This window comes from Cicer arietinum, chromosome 2 (genome assembly GCF_000331145.2).
Source record: "Cicer arietinum cultivar CDC Frontier isolate Library 1 chromosome 2, Cicar.CDCFrontier_v2.0, whole genome shotgun sequence".
Classification (NCBI taxonomy): domain Eukaryota; kingdom Viridiplantae; phylum Streptophyta; class Magnoliopsida; order Fabales; family Fabaceae; genus Cicer; species Cicer arietinum.
In genome coordinates this window covers 20792587-20803057 of record NC_021161.2, presented here as the reverse complement: position 1 = coordinate 20803057, position 10471 = coordinate 20792587, and positions in this window count along the sequence as shown.

Sequence of the window (10471 nt, the reverse complement as noted above, 5' to 3'; positions counted from 1 at the left end):
TGTATAAAAATATCAATATCAAATATAAAATAGTAGACTTTGTCACGGATGGTCTGTGGGTAATGTAACTTACGACCTTTCCGTCGCTAACTATCTACTATTTTTTCTACGGCATATCTATGAGTAACGTTACCCACGGAGACTCAGTGGGTCATATTACCCACGAACAATCCCTAAGTAAGTGTGTCCCACGGCTTGTCTGTCGGTAAATATTTTCCTACGAGCGATTTAGCTAGGAACTCGTGTCCGTGGGTAATCCGTGGGTAATATTACGTTACCTATGGACAGTCCGTGGGTAAAGATAAAATTTGCCGTAGGTAATAACAGTTTTTCTTGTAGTGTTTAAAAATTTGTGTGTTTAATTTGAAGAATGATAGTTTCTGGGTAGTAAGTCCCGTATTTGAGCCAAAGTACATGCGTTTTAGGGCAGTGGATCCTTTGAAAGTTTCTTCAAATTAAAAAGAAAAATTGTTAAATATGGATAACTTATTTTGTATAACTTCTTTTTCCATTCCTTCAACCCAAAACTTCTCAGGAAAAAAGGAACCTATCAATAGTGAAGAAATTACTATTGAACATTTTCAAAAATAATAAACATTTGGCAAATCTCAAAAAAAAAAAAAAAAAATTAGGTTTATGAATCTAGTATTTTCAAAAACCTTTTCAAAACTGATTACATAATCAAAACAGAAGAACGAAATGTTTTTCTTTCTAACCCCTTTGAAACAATAGATATTCTTTCTCCAAAAATACTCCAAAAACACCGTAACAGGAACTATAATTTCATACATATAGGTCTTGTCCAAGTCGGAATCAAACCTTTAACATGGGAAGGATTAAACACTTCAATCCTGTGTGTCTTACGAGATGCAAGGTTCTCGAACTTTCAAGATTCAATAATAAGTACTATTGAATCTAGTTTATGTCAATGACCAATTTGGTTTGAATGTTATCCAAATTTTACATTATCTTTATAGACTCATAATTACAAAATGATAACAAGATCTATTCCTATAGCAATTATTTACAAATTTCACTACAAAGCAATGTTTTCAGCCTTTATGGCAACAAAAAATATTGAAAACAAAAAAGGTGAAACCCTATTTTTACAAACTGATTTAACTAAGGCAAAAACTGTTATTCCAAAAACCATCTTTTGGAAAGATATAGATATTCCTGAAGAATGGATTCCAGAAGGAGCTGTTAGACCACAGTCTCTTGAACAGTCTAAAACAAACAACAATTTAAAGAAAGTCATACAATACAATGACGAGAGGGTAAAGCTAAGTTTTTCAAGAACCTACAGTGCCAGGTATTCTGATGATGGTTCCTCCAGACCCCTTCCAGTCATACAATTGCCTCAAAAGATAGAAAACTTTACATAACCACGTTTTTCATGTTCTAGCATACCAAGTTCTTCTTTTCAAAACGTTGACTACTCCACAAATATACCTCATCAAATCTACACAGCACCTCAAAATACTAATGAGGAACAACAAAACATTTCTCCACCAACTTCGCCATCTTTTTCTGCTATAACTGAAAATGTTGTTAATGAATTAAATGTCATACAAAAAGAATTTGAAGTTGATAAAACTATTCTCCATAATGATTTTTATGCTTCCAAAAATACATAAAAAAGAACATGGTTCTTCAAAAACTTCCTAAACAAAGACAAGACATTCAGAATAAATTTTATGAGTTCATTTTACAAAATAAAACACATATTTTATTTTTCGATTGGTTTAAAATTTATGCAACACAAAATCAAATTTCTTACCCTTTCAAACAAAATCAAAATCAAATTCAGAAAAGGATATTAGACATATCCTCCAACAAAATAATTTTACAAATACCCATCTTAGTACAATTGCGAAACAATTGACTAAAATAGAGGAGCACCAACAGATTACTGTTGTTTCCCCTATTGAAACAACAAAGTCAAAACTAAAAAATCCTATTTTTAAACCATTCCAAATCTCAAAAACAAGCCAAAAACTGTTCCGAGAAGGCAGATCAGAATTTACCCAAGCCCTACATGACCAACTCAGTAGGATAGAACATTCTTCTACCTCCACATCATTGGTAGCTAAAGATACCTTTGACAAAACAGTTACGACTTTAGACCAAGTTACTGAAACCGAACAAGAACCACAATACCTATGCAAACTCCAATGGCAGAAAGGTCAACCTTTAGCCATGGTTACAGCACCAGACCTAGGTATTGAGAATATTCCTAATGTCCTTTCTCAATCTAAATTCAATGCCAGTACTGTCTATGAATGGAACATAGATGGTATGTCCGAATACAACATCTTAAGTCTCCTCCAACAAATTACAATGGCATCAAATGCCCACAAAACCCAAGCCAATACAACTGACAAAGCCATAATAGGATTCTCAGGCCAACTCAAAGGATGGTGGGATTACCATCTCACACCCTATCAACACTTTGAAATTTTGAACGCCATCCAAACAACAGAGGAAGGAATTCCCATCCTCGACGAAATAGGAAACCCAATACCTGATGCAGTTGCAACACTAATACACACAATTAGCCTGCACTTCACAGGTGATCCATCACACTTAAAAGATAAGAATGCAGAACTCCTTTCAAACCTTAGATGTAAAAAACTTTCTAAATTCCAATATTACAAAAACACTTTCCTAACTAGAGTTATGCTGAGGGAAGACTCAAACTAACCTTTCTGGAAGGAGTAATTCCTTGCAGGACTCCCAACCCTTTTAGGAGAAAAGGTTAGAAACAAAATTTAAGAAGTCTATGGGATAAGCCAAATCCCATATAACCAATTAACTTATGGGGAATTCGTTAGCTTCACACAAAAGGAAGGATTGAAAATCTGTCAAGATTTAAAACTCCAAAAACATCTAAAATGGGAAATGAAAAGAACTAGACAAGAACTAGGATCTTTTTGTAAACAATTTGAAATACTGATGGCTAATATTTTCGAAAGATTGTGGAGGATCTTGTTCTAAACCTTATAGAAAACATCATAGAAAATCTTTCAATAAACTAGGCAGACTTGAATTCTATAAAAATTCTAAACCTCGAAATTCATACAATCAAAGAAAACCTAATTTTTTCAAGAAAAAACCCTTGTAAAAGAAGTTTGAACCTCAAACTTCAAAACAAATAACTTGTTATAAGTGTGGCCAAATTGGACACATCTCAAGTTATTGCAACAGGAATAAAAAAATTCATGAATTAAAAATTGATGAACAAATAATTCAAAAAATCGAAGCAATACTCTTAGAAACCTCGGAAGAAGAAACACTCACAGATTTTGAATTAGGTTCATCAGAAGATGATAAACCTTTGCAGTTTGATGAGTTGGGAACCTCTGACTCTCTCAGCGACTCAGAATCCAGTTTAAAATCAATTAATGTTTTAAAAAAAGATCAAGAACTAATTCTTGATAATATAAAGCAAGTTGAATATATAAAACTTCAAAAGGAAATAACAGGAAAGCTGTTAAATACTTTTGAATAAAAAAAAAGTCAGTCTTCCACATCCTCATCAAAATTACTTCCTAAAACCACTTATGATTTAACAAGCATCTTAGGAAAAAGAACAAAAGCACAAAAACCTGTCACAATCCAATCCCTACAAGAAGAAATTAAAATTGTGAGACATGAGTTAAAAACTCTTAAACAAAAACAAGAAATTGATTCAAATATTCTTCAAAATCTTCTTTCCCGAACACAAAACCAAACACCCTCTGATCCTGAACAAGAAGAAGAAGAAGGAGAAAATGAAGATTATTCAAACAAAATTGAAAACCTAGAAGAAATCCCATAGGATTTCTCGTTTGTTTTAAGAACAATAACAACAAGAAAATATTTAATCAAAATCAATTTAGTTTTTTCTGAAGATTTCGAATTTGAAACAATTGCACTTTTTGATACGGGAGCGGACTTAAACTGCTTAAAAAGTAGCATTGTACCAAATAGGTTTATGCAAAAATCAAATGAAAAACTTGTGGATGCTAACAACTCCAACATGATTATATAAAATAAAACTGAAGCTTCTGTTAAAAATGGTAACATTTCAATCAAAACTCCTTTTGTTTTATTAGAAAATATAACTCATAGTGTCATTTTAGGGGCTTCCTTTCATTAACAAGATAACTCCCTATTTAGTTAATTATGATGGTATTTCCTGCAAAACAAAAGAAGCCAAAATTGTTTTCCCTTTTATTGAAAAACCCAGAACAAAGAATTTAAATCTTTTAAAAGCTTGTTCTGTTTACAAAAATGAATTAAATTGTTTAATTGAAGAAAAAGAAAAACATTTGTGTTTTCTAAAACAAGATATTTTCTTTCTCGAAACTGAACAACAATTACAAAATGGCTTCACAAAACAAAAAAAAAAATTCAGAACTCCAAAAAAGAATTGAAAATGAAATTTGTTTAGAATTACCAAATGCTTTTTGGGATAGAAAACATCATATGGTAGACCTACCATATGAAAATGACTTTTCTGATAAACAGATCCCAACAAAAGCTAGACCTATCCAAATGAATTATGAACTAGAAACACATTGCAAAGCAGAAACCCAAGATCTAGAACAAAAAGGTCTAATAACAAAATCTAGGTCCCCTTGGAGTTGTGCAGCCTTCTATGTGAATAAAAATTTCTGAAATAGAAAGACGTACACCTAGGTTAGTCATAAACTACAAACCTTTAAACAAAGCTATAAAATGGATTCGTTACCAGATTCCAAATAAAAAAGATCTTTTACAAAAATTACATTCTTCATCTTTATTTTCGAAATTCGACCTGAAATCATGACTTTGGCTAATACGAATTGATCTAAAAGATCGGTATAAAACAACATTTAGAGTCCCTTTTGGTCAATATGATGAGTGGACGGTAATGCCCTTTGGATTAAAGAATGCTCCTTCAAAATTCCAAAGAATTATGAATGAAATTTTTAATCCATTCTCAAAATTATGCATTGTCTATGTTGATGATGTTTTAATTTTTTTCAGAAACCATTGAACAACATTTCAAACATCTTAGAACGTTCTTAATGATCACTAAGAAAAATGGAATGGTTGTTTCAAAATCCAATGTTTCTCTTTTTCAAACAAATATCTGTTTGTTAGGACATTATATCTCTCGGGGTACTATTACCCCCTATTGGCAGGTCCCTATCTTTCGCAGATAAATTTCCTGACAAAATTTTTGACAAAACACAATTACAAAGATTTTTAGGATCTTTGAACTATGTACTAGATTTTTGTCCTAACATTAATAGGATAGCAAAACCTCTCCATGATAGATTAAAGAAAAAACCTGTTGCATGGACTAAAGAACAGACGAAAATAATTCAAATAATCAAAAAACAAGTTAAAGAAATACCTTGCTTACATCTAGCCGACCCATCAGCCAAAAAAATTGTTGAAACAGATGCATGTGATATAGGGTATGGGGGTATTCTTAAACAAAAAACAAATAACAAAGAATTCAATGTACAATTCACACCAGCACACTGGAATGATTGTCAAAAGAATTACTCTACAATCCAAAAAAAGAAATTCTTTCAATTGTCATGTAAATTACAAAATTTCAAAGTGATTTACTCAATCAAAAAATTTTACTTCGAATTGATTGTAAATCCGCAAAGGAAGTTTTACAAAAAGATGTTCAAAATATTGCATCAAAACAAATATTTGCCAGATGGCAAGCAATCCTTAGTATTTTTTATTTTGAAATTGAATTTATTAAAGGAGATCAAAACTCAATTCCGAATTTTCTAACCAGAGAATTTCATCAAAGCAGGACTCGAGTGATGCCTAGAAAATCAAAATGAATTGAAGTCCAAAAGGACCAACCACTAGACATCTCAAAACCTATTTCATCAGCAAAACCATCAGGTCTTGGGTGCAAGCCGTTGAAGAAAATGAAGAACAAAACCAAATCCCAAACTGGCTTTCCAGCCAACAAATACTTGGTCCTGATAGATTCTAGGAAATCAAAAATTCAATTAAAGAAGACCTTCATCTCCAAAAAATTGCAAAGCTGCACAGGCTCCAAAAAGAGATTGAATGTCTCTCACTGGAACTGCCATCTTTATCGAGGCAAGAGAAGGGAGAATCTTCAAAAACCCCTTCTCAAAAAATTATTTCAAAACCGCCATAGGAGGGATCATCCTGTAAAATAATTTCAAAACCCATATAAGAGGAACCATCCTGTAAAATAATTTCAAAACTACAACAAGGAGAAACACGAAAAATTATTTTAAATGAATCTCATATTACTTTGTTTAAACCAAAATCTGAGTATTTTGTTAAAACGGAATTTCAAAACATTTGGACAATAGAGCACCACTTTTATGACAAAAATCCCCAATCACTACAAGAAAACCTATTATTACCTACGACAAATTTTATCTTTACCCATGGACTGTCCATAGGTAATGTAAAATTACCCACGGACACGAGTTCCTAGCTAAATCGCTCATAGGAAAATATTTACCGACGAACAAGCCGTAGGACACACTTACTTAAGGATTGTACGTGGGTAATATGACCCACTGAGTCTCCGTGGGTAACGTTACTCATAGATCTGCCGTAGATAAAATAGTAGATACTTATCAACGGAAAAGTCGTAAGTTACATTACCCACGGACCATCTGTGACAAAGTCTACTATTTTATATTTGATATTGATAATTTTATTCATGAATTGTCTGTGGGTAATGAAAAAATGATTTTAATTCTATTTTTGTTTTTTTTTACAGTTTCCTGTATTTTTTAATATATATTTAAAATTAATTGTAAGCATATTAAACATCATTGTCAAAACAAAGTGAAATATTATGTAAATAGTGTTTTCAAAATACACATTCTGACTTCCATAAGTCTCAAAATAAGGACAATTGTTACTGCCATAAGTTTCAAAATAAGCACATTGTTACTGCCATAAGTTTCAAAATACACATAATGACACTATCGTAGAAATATATATAGATAATGCCTACAAGTCTAAACAAAATAAGTAGTCATAACTACTATACGAAACTGAAACTGAAACCAGTATTACTCCTCGCCGTCATCATCATTAGACTCATCCTCAACATAATCTGGATGACAACGACGACGGGATGACTCAGCCTGTATGGAAGCAACATTTTGTGCCAATGTTGCTAGCTGCATCTGTAATTCTGTAGTGCGTTGCTCTGTTTGTTGAACTTCCTCTTGTCGATGTTGCTCAACTTTCCTTAGCTCCTCTCGCGCCTCTCGTGCCTCGTGTTCTGCCGCTTTTGCTCGCTCCTCAAATGCTGCTATCTATGCAGCTATCTCGTTAGATTGTTGAGACAAGAAATTGGTGCAACCTCTAGATGGACGAGAATCTGGAACTAGACTTGCGACACCTGGTCTATAAAGCGAGAATCTATCTCTAGCACCATAGATCCTCCCTTTATTCTCCCCCCCAACAGATTGAACCCACATGTCTAAGCGAGCTTCCGCATTAACCACTTGGCTACAACTACTAGATGCTTCCCCACCTTTAGAGGCTTGTTGCAACTTACCTTGAAATGTTTCCTACTCAAATAGAAAATCATGCAACATAGTCAAATTACTTTTACAAGAAATACAAATGAAAGAACTAATAAATGATTTAATATTTCTTACATATGTTTTTTTGCTCTTTCATCAACCCAAGAGTTGTCCTTCTTCTTAGTGTGAGTTTTTAGAAAGACCTCATCCAATGTGGGGTCTCTACCTAACTCTTCAGCCTTACAAAAAATAAACAAAAACAGAACCGTGAACAAAATGAGAGTCAAATTTCGCCAGAAATGAAAAACAACAAAATATTTTAGCAAAATAACTCTGCATTTTGAAACAGCAACACAACAAAACAATAAAAATAGCAAATAGTAGACATGTCCTGGAGTCAAACATTAAATGGTTATACATTGAAGACTTTGACATAGAAAGCGTACCATCCGAATGGTTTGTTCAGCAATGGATATAGATCCACCTGTATGGACAGCTCCTCCTTTAGAAGAAGCACGATTTTTCTTAGCTCGATTTGATATCTCCTTATACGACGGATCCATCCATATCTTCTCAAGATCATTCCAAACACTTTCTCCCATCCAAGTTGGACACTTGCGCTTCTTTCTCGTTTGCATCAACATATCAGAAAGACGCATTGATCCTTTTGTATTGAAGATATTCTTAATTTAAAAATTGTGCTCAAGCAACCAAGCAACTTTTTCCTGCAATATCACATTACAAATAAGTTATAATATATTAATTAGTATCCACACATTAGTTGAACTCATTAACAAGATATATAACTTAATCTTACACCAAATTTGTCGAACCAACATTCCAATGTTAATTTTGGGATTGCTCTCCAGCTAGGATATGGATCAACATATTGTGATGTAATGACTGAGGTGAGGGCTCTCGAGGCCACCCTACACGGTAACCACCTGTAAATAATTTTTTTTAAAAACATCAAATTTCTAAAAAATAACTTGAAACGTACCCTAATCCTCATGTAGTAATGAAAAGTTAATCAGAATTTGTTACATACCTTCGACCATCCGGCCATATCATTGTTCTCCCATCAAGCGCAACCCCATGACTAGAATTGGAGCATCGTGACCCTTGAGTCTTATTACCAATAGCAACATGTGTTGAAGGTGGTGGGTTAGCTGAAATTGAAGTATGTCGTGAGGCAACAGATGTTAATGGTTGTGACAGTGAATGATCAGCAATCGGGGAAATGTTGTCTTCTGGGACAAAACTCGGTGTGGGCATCATCACTATAATTGGTTCAGTACCATGCACCTTATTAGGTTGGATTGGAAGCACTGCAGCTTGTTGGGTAGGAGGTTGAACAAGTTGTTGGGTGGGATGCCGCACATAGTGTGAGGTTGGTGTAGTGGCATTGACATCTAGTGGCAATTGATCAATTGAGTTACCTTATGCGGTAAAATGATGCGATTTTTCTTGAATGGAAGCTTGAGTCTAATCTTTTCTTTTGAAGTCATCTATAAAGAATAAGATGAATAAAAACAATTAGCACACACACAATTCAAACAAACAATCAACAATTCAAGATGTAAAACTAATATATAAAAAGGTAGAATATGAAGATTTAAACAAATAATCAACTACTATTTTTACTTACGAAAAATTCAAACGTCAATTGAAGAATCATCCCCATCTTCATCATCCATATCACTATCATTATCAATTGGAATATTTCGAACAAACGTTACATTGACTTCTTCATCGCTATGTGTTTCATCGTGCAAGCCAACCAATTCTGTAATTTCAGTTAATTGTTCAGCATGTGCCAAATCTTCATCTTGATATGGCATGTCCTCATCGACTCCGTCCACCTCTACATGACCCATAGGCTTTGTTTTGATAACGGCAGACCAGTGACGCTTATCAGTTCGCATTTTAGGATAAGGTACATAATACACTTGTCTAGCTTTTTGTGCAATTATGAAGGGATCATAGAGATCATATTTCCGATTCATCTTGATATCTACAATATCATATTGCGGATGAACTTTGGTTCCTCTATTTCGTCTAGGATCAAACCATTGGCAATAAAACAAGGCTACCTTGTGAGGCAATTTGTAATACTCCAACTCGAAGATATGTTGGATGACTCCATATCTTCCCCTTCTCCAGTAACCCCTTTCACATAAACTCCACTATTTATGGTTTTCTTACCCTGAGACCAAGCTTTTGTGTGAAATTTGTACCCATTAATGTAATACTTATGCCATGTTTTGACCATTGAGTTAGGACCCCAAACTAATGATAACAAATTAGGGTCAGTCACACCATTTTCCTTGTCACTGGCCTATACAAACATGATATTCACAATAGTTAGGTGAGAAGTTCTAATTTATTTGCATCAAACTTCAATAAATCACTTACATACGCACGAAATTATTCTGGGAATTCTCCATGTATACGAGTTTATGATATAGGATCGTCTTCAATAATGGAATTAGAGTGCAAAAAGGCGCTGTCAATAATGAGAGAAGTGTTATTACAAGTATTTGGTAGTTATGTAGGGTGAGTGCTTACAGACTTCTTACTCAATATATGGCTTGACCTCGTTGCAATTGATGAGGATGTGTATATGAGCAGACCTTCTTTCAGCATCACTTAACCAATGAGTTTGAGCCTTCCCACTAGGACGTCCTAATTGATTGCTAATTGATAGTGTTGTCGTGACAGCATCATTTAATTTTGCACCTTCATTATGCTGGCTTCTATCAAACAAAGAGATTGTTTTGAAATAGTGGGAACAAAAATATGTTGTCTCTCGATGTAAGTATGACATACATATTGATCCTTCCACTCTAGCCTTGTTTTTCACTGTGCGCTTAAAATCACCCACCATTCTGGAAAAGTGAGAGCAATAACTTAATAAAAGTGGAAATATTTAGAAAAAAAATGAA